The 14,739-nt window shown below is 46.0% G+C and overlaps 1 protein-coding gene across 1 annotated transcript in view; it reads right to left on the bottom strand.

Annotated features, from left to right (window-relative positions):
* LOC126176419 (BAI1-associated protein 3) overlaps window positions 1-14,739 on the bottom strand; it is a 394,605-nt gene that overhangs the window by 329,468 nt on the left and 50,398 nt on the right. The gene's annotated exons all lie outside the window — the stretch shown is intronic.

Here is a 14,739-nt window from a genome sequence, read left to right as displayed (position 1 = left end):
ATCGAAGCACATGCTCTTACAATTCTCTCTCGTATATCGTGCAAATAGTAAATATTCGCTGAATAGGACGTATCCAAATGGTTCAAATGGCTCTGAGCCCTATGGGACTTAACATCTGTGGTCATCAGTCCCCTAGAACTTAGAACTACTTAAACCTAACTAACCTAAGGACATCACACACATCCATGCCCGAGGCAGGATTCGAACCTGCGACCGTAGCAGTCGCGCGATTCCGGACTGAGCGCCTAGAACCGCTAGACCACCGTGGCCGGTTAGGACGTATCCGTCTAACGTGCCATTGACATGTAAACACCATTCACGGTTTCGAAATACAACACTTATAGGAACGGTAAGACTAGTATCATCGAATCAAGCGAATATGAATGATGTATTCCTTCGAAGAACAAGTCGATTTACTTCTCATTTACGGAGAATGCCAACGAAATTCAGTGAGAGCCAGAGACTTATACGCTGAAAGATATCCTCAACGTACTCACCCTACACGTCTTACATTGAAATATGTGTATGATAAACTGAGAACAACTGGATCTTTAGCCGGCCTCTGGTGGCCGAGCGGTTCTGGCGCTACAGTCTGGAACCGCGCGACCGCTGCGGTCGCAGGTTCGAATCCTGCCTCGGGCATGGATGTGTGTGATGTCCTTAGGTTAGTTAGGTTTAAGTAGTTCTAAGTTCTAGGGGACTAATGACCTCAGCAGTTGAGTCCCATAGTGCTTAGAGCCATTTGAACCATTTTTTGAACTGGATCTTTAACGCATCGGAATCATATCCACCAAAGGAAACTTACTAACAGGAAACGGAAATTGGTACTCTTACCACTGTGGTTCGAGATCCCTGCGTTAGTTCGCGTCAAATCGCAAGGGAATCTGGTATGAGCCAGAGTGGTATTGTTCGTGTTCTGCGTCGCCATAAATATCATCCTTACCATGTCTCCACCAAGAATTAACTGGTACGGATTGTATGCGTCGCATTGAATTCTGCCGATGGTCTCAACTTCAGATTCAGAGGGATGACACATTTAGTAATTTGATTTTATTTACTGACGAGGCTACATTCACGAACCATGGAAACGTTAATTTGCATAACATGCATTATTGGGGAACTGAAAATCCATGTTGGCTGCGGCAAGTTGCACAACAAAAACCGCGGTCGGTGAATGTGTGGCGTGGGATTCTGGGGGACAGAATTATAGGCCACTATCTCACCGAAGAAAACCTTAATCTCATGAAGTACACCACATTCTAGCAAGAAACATTTGGTCTATTATTGGAAGAAATACCTCTAGGAACAAGGAACAGAATGTGGTATCAACATGATGGGTGTCCGGCACATTTTTCGCTGATGGCTAGAAATGAGTTGCAGAGACAATCCCCATATCGTTGGATTGGACACGGAGGAGATGTGTAGTGCCCGGTTCGTTCGCCAGATTTTTTCTTGTGAGTATTCGTAAAAGACATTGTTTATAAAGACGTTCCAACTACACCTGAAGATATGTGAGAGGGAACTGTCAGAGCATATGTGTCGATAAGTGCCAATGTGATAAGGAATACCACTCAATCCATGATAAGAAGAATGCAGCACTGCATTAATACCAATGGTCATCACTTCGAACACCTTCTGTAAATGGACGTTCATGCCACCTTTCTGACCTTTGTTGGACTTCAAAGACCTTACTATTACACGTCGTTGGACTCGTTTCGGTAACCGCCATCAGAAAATAAGCTCAAACTATAGCATTTAATTAAAAAAAAACTAAGTTCAGCTTCATATCTCTGACGCAGCCCCACCTAGCAACAAAAATCCAACGTCATATTATGGCCCCCCATTGTCCCATGCAACTTTTATCCCACAAACTTTCCAGCTCCTGTAGTACTTTTGGAGTTACTGTTGGTGGAAATGGTTAGTGACTCACCCTGTATAGTAGTTGTGATTCTGGGACATAAAGATATCAAGTATTTGGGAGCGGGGTAGTTTTGTGTGAGTGGAAGTAGGATGCACTCACTGAGTTTAACGATGCTACATTGAGAGAGCTTTTATAGCGACACAAACATGCAGATACGCGCACGTACGTGCACGTCCCTGAGAACGTCCACGCTAGTGGCTCATGCACGCAGACACACCGATTCATGCGCGTGACTACATGCATGCACACGTGCAAGGACACGCAAGCGAACGTTGTGTGCGCACACCTACACGCATCTGTACTAGTATGCCTACATACGTACATTTCCATGCCTTCAGGACCATCAGGTACGAAAGATAGGGCAGTGTCGACAGAACTACGCCTGCGCTGGCCTTTGACTTCTGGAAGCGCGGTGCTCGCTGGGAGAACCGGGAGAGTCCTGGAAGGAATTAGGGTGACACAATCCTTACTACAAAGAGGCTCGCAGCAAGAGCCGTCCAGTCTCGAATCAGGCGGCTTGCTGTCCGAGCAGTGCTGGGTCTACAGGAAAGAGGAAGGCGAGGTTACAGGATGCTGGAAATGAGCTACTTGTTCATTTCTTGTATTTGTACGTTGCGAGGATGAATCGCTTTAGGTTTCATCTTGTGTGGTCTTCGACTCTATAAGAATCAATACGTTTTAATTCTTATTTAAGACAAACGAATCTGCAAAGAGTATCTGTCGTATGAATTCGCTATTTAAGTATTTATTGTACGTTTATGACTTATGGATTTAGCCGAGAAAATTATATCTCAAAATGAATATTTTCATAAACTCCTGAATTTTGTTCAGATAATAATAACTCCGTGTGGCTCAGTGGCTTTGTTTAAGTGTCACAACTGGACGCCACTTCAGTGAGTTGTGTGTCCATAAGCAATGCCGGTTATTATAATGGGGAAAGGGGAACCACAAGTACCAGTAGTTCCTGGTGACTCTTCACATCGTTGAGAGGTGAAGGGTAGACTAAAGTTTCTGGGAACAGCGGGATTCGACCTCGCAAATTTTTAGTTACCGGGCACGTGCTTTACCACTAGACTACCAAGCTGAAGAGAAACAGAAACGATAGAGTTACCGTTGATATGTGTCTTTGGTTAGTGGAATAATTCTGTGTGCTAAATGGTTGTTACGTCGCGAACACTTGTACAGGCCGTCTGTCACTTGTACAATAATGTATTGGACTACGAGAGCTCAGCACATTTGATCACGGTCTGGTCGTGGGTGAGAGACACATTAAGCATTTCAATGTTAGTGTTGCACATGCGTTTGGCTTTTCACATTTTCCAAAGCGCGCTCAGTACCCACTGTGCCGCGCTTTAAATGGGATGCAAACCCCACCACCAACATAATTAACTGTCATGGTTGATACTGTGCAAATGAAGTACACTCCTGGAAATTGAAATAAGAACACCGTGAATTCATTGTCTCAGGAAGGGGTAACTTTACTGACACTTGATCACACTGACAGAACCACAGGCACATAGACACAGGCAACAGAGCATGCACAATGTCGGCACTAGTACAGTGTATATCCACCTTTCGCAGCAATGCAGGCTGCTATTCTCCCATGGAGACGATCGTAGAGATGCTGGATGAAGTCCTGTGGAACGGCTTGCCATGCCATTTCCACCTGGCGCCTCAGTTGGACCAGCGTTCGTGCTGGACGTGCAGACAGCGTGAGACGACGCTTCATCCAGTCCCAAACATGCTCAATGGGGGACAGATCCGGAGATCTTGCTGGCCAGGGTAGTTGACTTACACCTTCTAGAGCACGTTGGGTGGCACGGGATGCATGCGGACGTGCATTGTCCTGTTGGAACAGCAAGTTCCCTTGCCGGTCTAGGAATGGTAGAACGATGGGTTCGATGACGGTTTGGATGTACCGTGCACTATTCAGTGTCCCCTCGACGATCACCAGTGGTGTACGGCCAGTGTAGGAGATCGCTCCCCACACCATGAAGCCGGGTGTTGGCCCTGTGTGCCTCGGTCGTATGCAGTCCTGATTGTGGCGCTCACCTGCACGTCGCCAAACACGCATACGACCATCATTGGCACCAAGGCAGAAGCGATTCTCATCGCTGAAGACGACACGTCTCCATTCGTCCCTCCATTCACGCCTGTCGTGACACCACTGGAGGCGGGCTGCACGATGTTGGGGCGTGAGCGGAAGACGGCCTAACGGTGTGCGGGACCGTAGCCCAGCTTCATGGAGACGGTTGCGAATGGTCCTCGCCGATACCCCAGGAGCAACAGTGTCCCTAATTTGCTGGGAAGTGGCGGTGCGGTCCCCTACGGCACTGCGTAGGATCCTACGGTCTTGGCGTGCATCCGTGCGTCGCTGCGGTCCGGTCCCTGGTCGACGGGCACGTGCACCTTCCGCCGACCACTGGCGACAACATCGATGTACTGTGGAGACCTCACGCCCCACGTGTTGAGCAATTCGGCGGTACGTCCACCCGGCCTCCCGCATGCCCACTATACGCCCTCGCTCAAAGTCCGTCAACTGCACATACGGTTCACGTCCACGCTGTCGCGGCATGCTACCAGTGTTAAAAACTGCGATGGAGCTCCGTATGCCACGGCAAACTGGCTGACACTGACCAGCGGTGCACAAATGCTGCGCAGCTAGCGCCATTCGACGGCCAACACCGCGGTTCTTGGTGTGTCCGCTGTGCCGTGCGTGTGATCATTGCTTGCACAGCCCTCTCGCAGTGTCCGGAGCAAGTATGGTGGGTCTGACACACCGGTGTCAATGTGTTCTTTTTTCCATTTCCAGGAGTGTAGTTACCGCCAGCTAGTTACTGTAATAAAGAACATGCAGTCCACAGAGGTGTGACTTACGTGGTATTTCACTATCGGCATAAAAGCAGCTATACCATTTGAATTGTCTTCTCGACGTGCAGTAAAGAAATGAGCGATCCATACGAGGTTAAAGAACTCGGCCGTTAAATACTGGTAGCTTCGGCATTGGTTATCTAGACCGGTTGAGCGGTGGTGCACCTTTACACACGGCGACGGCGGGGTAGCGCTCAACTTGGTGGCCGTATACTCGTAAGGAGCTTTCCCATGTATCTCTCTTGAGATATCTTTCACTCTCCCTGACTGTCAAAGCTACGGGGCCAAGTAGGAGGGGGAGGAAGTAGTATCACTAGTAGTAGGAGCTGCAACAGCAGCTGAAGAAGAAGAACAAGAAGACGCAAGGAACGGATTTTGAGGGAACAAACTGAGAGAGAGCGGTGCTAAATAAAAGGAATTTTTAACGCTGTGCAGCCCTGTCAGCAACTGTGATAATTGAACATGTAACACGTCAGCCTCAGTTGCAAATAGAAACCAATCTTTACCCAGGTTTCGCCCAAAATAATTTGGCCTTCTTCAGAAGCCAATGACACTAAGCTACTGCACGCAAAGTTTGGCCATCTCAAGTATAAAACAGCAGCACCGTAGTAACCATTCATAAACATGCATGCCGGCCGGGGTGGCCCTGCGGTTCTATGCGCTACAGTCTGGAACCGCGAGGCCGCTACGGTCGCAGGTTCGAATCCTGCCTCGGGCATGGATGTGTGTGATGTCCTTAGGCTCTCAAATGGCTCTGAGCACTATGCGACTTAACCGCTAAGGTCATCAGTCGCCTAGAACTTAGAACTAATTAAACCTAACTAACCTAAGGACATCACACACATCCATGCCCGAGGCAGGATTCGAACCTGCGACCGTAGCGGTCGCTCGATTTCAGACTGCAGCGCCTAGAACCGCACGGCCACTCCGGGCGGTGATGTCCTTAGGTTAGTTAGGTTTAAGTAGTTCTCAGTTCTAGGGGACTGATGATCTTAGATGTTAAGTCCCCTAGTGCTCAGAGCCATTTGAACCAAATAATGTTGCCGAGTAATAGCTAGTCTTTCTCACGGGCTCCGAATCTGTTATAGGGCTATCGTTCTCCTCAGTAGTAGTTCTTTTACATATTACGCCACTAAAGATTTTAATGGTTGTATTAATCCAATTCCTAATGTAAAGGTAGCTACGGTTATGTATCTATATTTCCACGCGCGCATGCGCATGACCATCAGCAATGCTCCATACACAGCTGCTCGCCGCGTTTAGTTCCGGCGCAGCTCACGCTGGGTACCGACCACGTCCGCGCACTGGGGCCTGCTGTTCTCTTCAGCCCAAGTAATGTAGGTTTATGACTGGTTACTACGGTGCTACTGTTTTATACTTGACATGGCCAAACTTTTTCATGCAGTAGTTTAGTGTCACTGGCTTCTAAAGAAGGCCAAATTATTTTGGCTGAAACCTGGGTAAAGATTGGTTTCTATTTGCAACTGAGGCTGACGTGTTACATGTTCTAAATAAAAGGGTTTCATCAGGTCATTCACATTAGATTCTGTTGAGCAACTGTTCCAGAAGACATGCCTTTCCTTGGTACAGAGGTGCTTGTTTCATGTTTTTGTTTACTAGATAGAGCAACCGTCGTTATGCCACAAATTGAAAGTATAAAGAGTATCTACTGTGTCAGTCGTTTCGTTTGTTACAGCTCTACACTGATTAACTGTGAAATAACTAAAAAGGAATCGCATTATTGTTGCAAGCGATGAGACTCTGGACAGCGTGCTTGCATTTCGAATTGTATAATACAAAATGACGGACTTACTTGAGAAATAAGTGACCGCGTTAGTTCTGCTAACCAACATTGCAGGACTATACATTCAACAAAACAACGCAGTTCCCTGCTGCGCCAGAACTGAGTCACAGCATACACGAAATATATTCGCATTTGCGGATATGGACAACCGTCAGCTATATAACGGGATGGCGACGATGAAATTTGTGGTAGATCGGACTCGAACTCGGATTTCCCGCTTGCCTTACCATTAGGCTATCCGAGCGCGACTCACGGTGAGACGAAAACTTCCATATGTTGTCAACCACGCGTCTACAACCTGTACTTGTACACCCATAACGTATATTCTAGTACAGGGGAGACACTTTACTTGAAAGTCGCTTGCCCGGTGTCGGCGTATGAATACGATATTGCAGTGCCTGAGTTGCTCAGGCACGCAAGTTGGAAGGAACATTGCGTCGTTATTAGGAATAACAAAGGCACTGCAACATCGTATGAGTCACAAAAGGCCAGTGAAAATCCTGTTGGCATTTGGTACTTTATTGGCCCCAGAGGTAATGTGTGCTTGCGTTAAAGGAGACAACCAAACCGTCTTCTACTGATGCTCTTTCTACTCAGTACAATCATAAATTTCGAAAACGTGGTCTTTAATTGTAAAGTAAGTTCTGAAATTTAAGGTTCAAAGGACTTGTCATTCGGACAACTGCGACGATGAATTAACAACTTAGGTAAGAAAGATAACAAACGCTCTCTGTCTGTTGAAGCTGGAGAAAAATGCTGATGTATTTAGTTCTACGTGCGTATTCTTCAAGTCGATATACAGTGACGGAGAGGAATTAGTGTAAATATTAACCGATTCCGGTCTTATTCCGTTGTTTTCTGCATATTCCATTCTCTGTTATCTTCGTCTTATGCTTACTACAAGAGATATACAGAGGGTATCTAGATAGGATGGAAGGAAGATTAGAGTTTAACGTCAAGTCGACCTCGATGTTATTAGAGACGGGGCACAAACTAAGTCTGTATCCAGGATGGGGGAGGAAATCGGCCGTGCCCTTTCAAAGAAACCTGCAGGAGCTTAGGGACATCATGGGAAATCTAAATCCCCCCTCCTCTCGAGTGCGAGTCCAGTGGGCTAACCACAGCGCCACCTCACTCGGTCTAGAGAGGAAGTCTCGTTCGTAGTTTTTGCCGCGTCTACATAGGAATACCAAGAGTGGAGAAGATTACCCAATTAAGATGAGTCATCATCAGGACAAAGACTTCACTTTTGTAGGACACAGAAAGACCGACGTTTGGTAGTTGGTTGGGTTAATACAGAATAGAACTGGCGCTCTTGCCGCGTGTGAACTACATGTAGTCACCATGTATACAGATCTACACATTGTGTCGGTTGCTTAAAGTTTACCTTCAGATTTATCAAAATGTATCACGAGTAGATTACGACTGTGTTTATACATATTTCCGTTCGAAGGCCGTACAGTACAGAATCGGTTTGCCAATCAGGCAAAATCCCCGTGAGATGCTGCTGGCCGATCACTGCACTACCGCCGGCTTTGAAAACAGCCGCTACAGAAGAGGCAGCGCGGATTTTTGTGCCAGTGAAAGTTGTACAGCATTTACGACGACTTTCGTAGCGCCCGTTGATTTGTGTTTCGACACGTTTAGGCTGACTGTATTTAGCTTTGTACGCCCACTTGGCAGGACACTGCATGACTTACTCTGTGTATCTGTTACTTATTCCTGAGGAAGTCGTAGTTCATAACAATACACTATCTGTAACTCTTCAGGCTTTCCCAGCGATCTAATGACATCTTGGGTTGTCGGGTGTTCTGCCGGATATCAGCGTCGTACTTGCACGATATTTCGGTCACGTAGCTCGTAACCTTCATCAGGTGCGACCTGAGACTGCTCCTCGAGTGGACCTGGTCCAGTATTTATGCTTATGGCCTTCCCCCTCCACCAACGGCTGCAGGCGCTTCCTCTGTGGTCCGCGCCCATTCCCTGCGACCTGCTGGAGCGTTGCTGCTCCGTTTTCCGTCCGCTGCGGTTCTAGGTGTTCCCTCTGCGGTCCGCGCCCACCAAACCCGCTCCTGGGGGTTTCATCTACGGTCTGGGGTACCAAGCGTTCCCCCTGCGGTCCGCGCCCGCTCACCACGACCTGTTGGAGCGTTGCCGCTCCGTTTTTCGTCCGCTGCGGCTCTGGAGGTTCCCTCTGCGGTCCGCGCCCACCAGTCCCACTTCTGGGTGTTCCATCTTCGGTCTGGTGCGCCTGGCAGTCCGTCAGAGGCTCGTTTTCCATCTCCATGTCTCTGGTTCTTCTGTTTGTGTAGTGTTGCAGCTGGCCCCGTTGCTCCTTTAACAATTCCAGAGCCGGATCCCAGGCTCTGCTTAGCTGGTACCCTGTGTCACGGTTCATAAGATCGTCAGCCATTTTGATTTCTATCGATTCTCTTATAACACTGTCCCAAAATCTGGGTGTTTGTGCTAGAATCTTGGTATCCTCATACTTCATGGCATGATCTAGTTCTAGACAGTGTTCAGCAATGGCTGAATTAGTCACCTGTCTTAATCTAGTGTGCCTCTGATGTTCTTTGCACCTGATCTCCACAGTTATTGTCGTCTGGCCAATGTAGGACATGCCACATTGACAAGGCATATAGTAAATCCCTGGTTTTCGTAACCCCAGGTCGTCTTTGACACTCCCCAGCAGTCCCCCGATCTTGTTGGATGGACAGAAAACACACTTGATACTGTGTTTACGGAGGATCCTACTGATTCTGGCAGAAATAGAGCCAGCATAGGGCAGATATGCCACCTTCTTTGCTTCATCTTGATCTTCTTCAGGAACCTGTGGTATAGTGTCTGGTTGGAGTGCCCTCTCAATTTGACTGTCCGTGTATCCATTCTTCTCCAAGAAGCCACAGAGGAAGCGCCTGCAGCCGTTGGTGGAGGGGGAAGGCCATAGGCATAAATAGTGGACCAGGTCCACTTGAGGAGCAGTCTCAGGTCGCACCTGATGAAGGTTACGAGCTACGTGACCGAAATATCGTGCAAGTACGACGCTGATATCCGGCAGAACACCCGACAACCCAAGATGTCAATACACTATCTGTTAAAGAATTTCTGGACACCTGTGTGCAGTGTGCAGTGCGTAAATCACTGGATGTTACGAGAGAAGCATCTGCCAGTGTAATAGGAGGCGAGGAGTACCGTTTTGTCAATAGAGGAGCAGTATCAGCAATGCTCAGTCTATGTTAAGGGGGGGTGGGGGTTAGAGAAGTGAAACAGAAAGAAGACAAGGATTTTTGGTCATCTGAGTACAGGGTAACAGCAACAGCAGCAGAAAATTTTATAACAGGAGTAGGATTCCTTGTGAATAGAAAGGTAGGGCAGAGAGTGAGTTAATGTCAACAGTTCAGTGATAGGGTTGTTCTCATCAGAATCGACAGTAAACCAGCACCGACGATAGTCCAGGTATACATGCTGACTTCGTAATCCGAAGATGAAGAGATAGAAAAATTATAAGAGGGTACTGAACGGGTAATTCAGTGCCTAAAGGAAGATGAAAATCTAACAGTCATGGGCAATTGGAATGTAGTTGTAGGGGAGGGAGTAGAAGAAATACAGCGTTATTGCAAATTATTGAAGCGATTTCACAGCTCTACAATAACTTTATTATTTGAGATATTTTCACAATGCTTTGCACACACATACAAAAACTCAAAAAGTTTTTTTAGGCACTCAAAAATGTTCGATATGTGCCCCTTTAGTGATTCGGCAGACATCAAGCCGATAATCAAGTTCCTCCCACACTCGGCGCAGCATGTCCCCATCAATGAGTTCGAAAGCATCGTTGATGCGAGCTCGCAGTTCTGGCACGTTTATTGGTAGAGGAGGTTTAAACACTGAATCTTTCACATAACCCCACAGAAAGAAATGGTTCAAAAGGCTCTGAGCACTATGGGACTTAACTTCTAAGGTCATCAGTCCCCTAGAACTTAGAACTACTTAAACCTAACTAACCTAAGAACATCACACACATCCATGCCCGAGGCAGGATTCGAACCTGCGACCGTAGCGGCCACGCAGTTCCAGACTGTAGCGCCTTTAACCGCTTGGCCACACCGGCCGGCAGAAAGAAATCGCATGGGGTTAAGTCGGGAGAGCGTGGAGGCCATGACATGAATTGCTGATCATGATCTCCACCACGACCGATCCATGGGTTTTCCAATCTCCTGTTTAAGAAATGCCGAACATCATGATGGAAGTGCGGTGGAGCACCATCCTGTTGAAAGATGAAGTCGGCGCTGTCGGTCTCCAGTTGTGGCATGAGCCAATTTTCCAGCATGTCCAGATACACGTGTCCTGTAAGGTTTTTTTCGCAGAAGAAGAAGGGGCCGTAAACTTTAAACCGTGAGATTGCACAAAACACGTTAACTTTTGGTGAATTGGGAATTTGCTGCACGAATGCGTGAGGATTCTCTACCGCCCAGATTCGCACATTGTGTCTGTTCACTTCACCATTAAGAAAAAATGTTGCTTCATCACTGAAAACAAGTTTCGCACTGAACGCATCCTCTTCCATGAGCTGTTGCAACCGCGCCGAAAATTCAAAGCGTTTGACTTTGTCATCGGGTGTCAGGGCTTGTAGCAATTGTAAACGGTAAGGCTTCTGCTTTAGCCTTTTCCGTAAGATTTTCCAAACCGTCGGCTGTGGTACGTTTAGCTCCCTGCTTGCTCTATTCGTCGACTTCCGCGGGCGACGCGTGAAACTTGCCCGCACACGTTCAATCGTTTCTTCGCTCACTGCAGGCCGACCCGTTGATTTCCCCTTACAGAGGCATCCAGAAGCTTTAAACTGCGCATACCATCGCCGAATGGAGTTAGCAGTTGGTGGATCTTTGTTGAACTTCGTCCTGAAGTGTCGTTGCACTGTTATGACTGATTGATGTGAGTGCATTTCAAGCACGACATACGCTTTCTCGGATCCTGTCGCTATTTTGTCTCACTGCGCTCCCGAGCGCTCTGGCGGCAGAAACCTGAAGTGCGGCTTCAGGCGAACAAAACTTTATGAGTTTTTCTACGTATCTGTAGTGTGTCGTGACCATATGTCAATGAATGGAGCTACAGTGAATTTATGAAATCGCTTCAATCATTTGTAATAGCCCTGTAGTTACGGGAGAATGTGGGTTTGGACTAGGAATGAGAGAGGAGAAAGACTAATTGAGTTCCCTAATAAATTTGATCTAGAATTAGCGAATACTTTTAAAGAATCAAGAGAGGTGGAGGTATGCTTGGAAAAGGACGGGAGATACGGGAAGATTTCAGTTAGATGGTCAGGCAGAGATTCCGCAATCAGATAATGGATTGTAAGGCGTATCCTGGAGCAGACACAGACTCAGATCGCACTTTAGTAGTGATGAAGAGTAGGCTGAAGTTTAAGAGACTGGTTAGGAAGAATTAATGAGTAAAGAAGTGGGATATGGAGTTACTAAGGAGTTAACAGGTACGCTTGAAGTTCTCTGAGGCAATAGATACTGCGATAATGAATGGCTTAGTTAACAATTCAACTGAAGAGGAATGAACATCTCTAAAAGGGGCAATCACAGAAGTTGGAGAGGCAAACGTATGTACAAGAAAGGTAACTGACAAGAAACCATGGATAACAGAAGAAATACTTCAGTTGATTGAAGAAAGAAGGAAGTACAAAAATGTTCAGGGAAAATCAGGAATACAGAAATACAAATCACTTAGGAATGAAATAAATAGAAAGTGCATAGAAGCCAAGGCGAAATGGATACATGAAAAATGCGAAGAAATCGATAGGGGATCCAGTATTAGAATTTAAGAGCTTTGGAAGATTTAAGATCAAGTGCGACAAAGGGATAGAGGACATTAAATCATAATTTCTAAAATTAATAGGGTAACTGGCTACAAAACGACTATACACGTTGTTGTGTACAATGTATGAGTCTGGTGATATACCATCAGACTTTCGGGAAAACAGAATCCACACAATTCCGAAGACTGCAAGAGCCGACATGTGCGAGAATTATCGCACAAATAAGCTTAACAGCTCATGCATCGAAGTTTCTGACAAGGATGATATACAGAAAAATGGAGAAGAAAACTGAGGATCTGATACACGAGGATTAGTTTGGCTTTAGAAAAAGTAAAGACACCCGAGAGGCAGTTCTGACGTTGCGGTTGATTATGAAAGAAGGCAAAGATAAATTGTCGACTTGGAGAAAGTTGATGCAAGATGTTCGAAAATCTGAATAAAACAGGAGTAAGCTCTAGGGAAAGACGGGTAATATACAAGAACCAAGAGGGAACAATAAGAGTGGAAGGCCAAGAATGAAGTCCTCGAATTAAAAAGTGTGTAAGGGAGGGATGTAGCCTTTCGTCCCTACTGTTCACTCTGTACATGGGAAAAGCAATGATGGAAATAAAATAAAAGTTCAAGAGTGGAATTAAAATTCGGGGTGATAGAATATCAATTGCATGATTCGTTAATGACATTGCTAATCTTAGTGAAAGTGTAGAAAAATTACCAGATTCGCTGAATGTAATGAATAATATAATGAATACAGTATATGGATTTAGAATAAATCGAATTCAGACGGGAGTAACAAGAAGCAGCAGAAATGAGAATAACGAGGAATTTAACATCAGGATTGGTGATCACGAAGTAGAGGAAGTTAAGGAATTCTGCTAGCTAGACAACTAAATAGCCCATGACGGATGGAGTTGACAAAAGGGCACTCGTGGCAAGAGAAATCTGCCAATACCAACACAGACCTTAATTTGAGGAAGAAATTTCTGAGAATGTATTTTTTTAACAAAGCATTGTATGGGAGTGAAACATGTACTGTGGGACAACTAGAAAAGAATCGAAGCATTTGCGATGTGGTGCTACAGACGAATGTTGAAAATTAGGTGGACTGATAAGATAAGGACTAAGGAGGTTCTCTGGAGAACTGATGAGGAAAGGAATATATGGAAAACATTGACAAGAAGAAGGATCAGGACGGTAGGACATTTTTTAAGGCAAGGTATCAGGGAAAAACTTCCATGGAACTAGAGGGAGCTATAGAGAGTAAAATCTGTAGAGGAAAACAGAGACCAAAAAATGTTCAGCAAATGATGACGGACGTAGTTTGCCTGTGTTACTCTGAGGTGAAGAGGTTGGCACAGGAGAGGAATTCGTTACGGGCGCATCAAACCAGTCAGAAGATAAGAAATATGAGTAGACCGGAAATTGGATGTCACTTGAGTAGCAAATCCATCAGGGGCGTTTCAACCCTTATAAAGCTACATACATCGACAGATGGTGATGGGATTGTGTACGGAAACGCGAAGGAACAACCACAACTAAACCAAGACCGAGCAGACCTCATATACTGACGGATGGGAGGGCAGGGAACATCGAGAACCGGGGAGAGGGACTGTAAAAATCGCATGAAATCGAGGAAAACGCTTGTGAGTTCCAGAGTGCTATCAGCGATGCAAGCTAGCATAATCAGTGTGCGCAGAGAATTAAAAAGAGAGGAGTACAACGTTGGAACAGCTTCCCTTAAGCCAAACATCTCTGTAGCCAATCCTAAGCGACGCTGGAGGTGGTCCAAAGGAGGAGGAGGAGATTAGTGTTTAACGTGCCGTCGACAACGAGGTCATTAGAGACGGAGCGCAAGCTCGGGTGAGGGAAGGATGGGAGAGGAAATCGGCCGTGCCCTTTCAAAGGAACCATCCCGGCATTAGCCTGAAGCGATTTAGGGATATCACGGTGGTGCAAAGAGCGACGCCACTGTACCGTGGATGCTCGCAGATGACTGACTTTCAGTGACGCATCACGCTACACCCTGTGGCAATTCGATGAAAAGTTTTATTTTTATTTTATTTTTGAATGATGCTGCCGCCATTTGACTGTAATAATTTTGATTTTACTGTTACAGAATCCAGATTTTGGCCTTAGGCCAATTTCAGGTACAAAAATTTATTTGAATGTCAAAATACATCAGGCAGTATTTTGACATATAAATAAGTCTTTGTACTTGAAACTGGCCTAAGGCCGAAATCTGGGTTGTGTACCAGTAAAATAAAAATTATTATACTCAAATGGCCGCAGCGGATTCATAAAATTTTCCGTGACTGTGCCTAA

This window comes from Schistocerca cancellata, chromosome 3, assembly GCF_023864275.1.
Source record: "Schistocerca cancellata isolate TAMUIC-IGC-003103 chromosome 3, iqSchCanc2.1, whole genome shotgun sequence".
NCBI lineage: Eukaryota > Metazoa > Arthropoda > Insecta > Orthoptera > Acrididae > Schistocerca > Schistocerca cancellata.
Note: the sequence above shows the minus strand (reverse complement) of the source record. Positions and strands in the feature narration are given on the sequence as shown.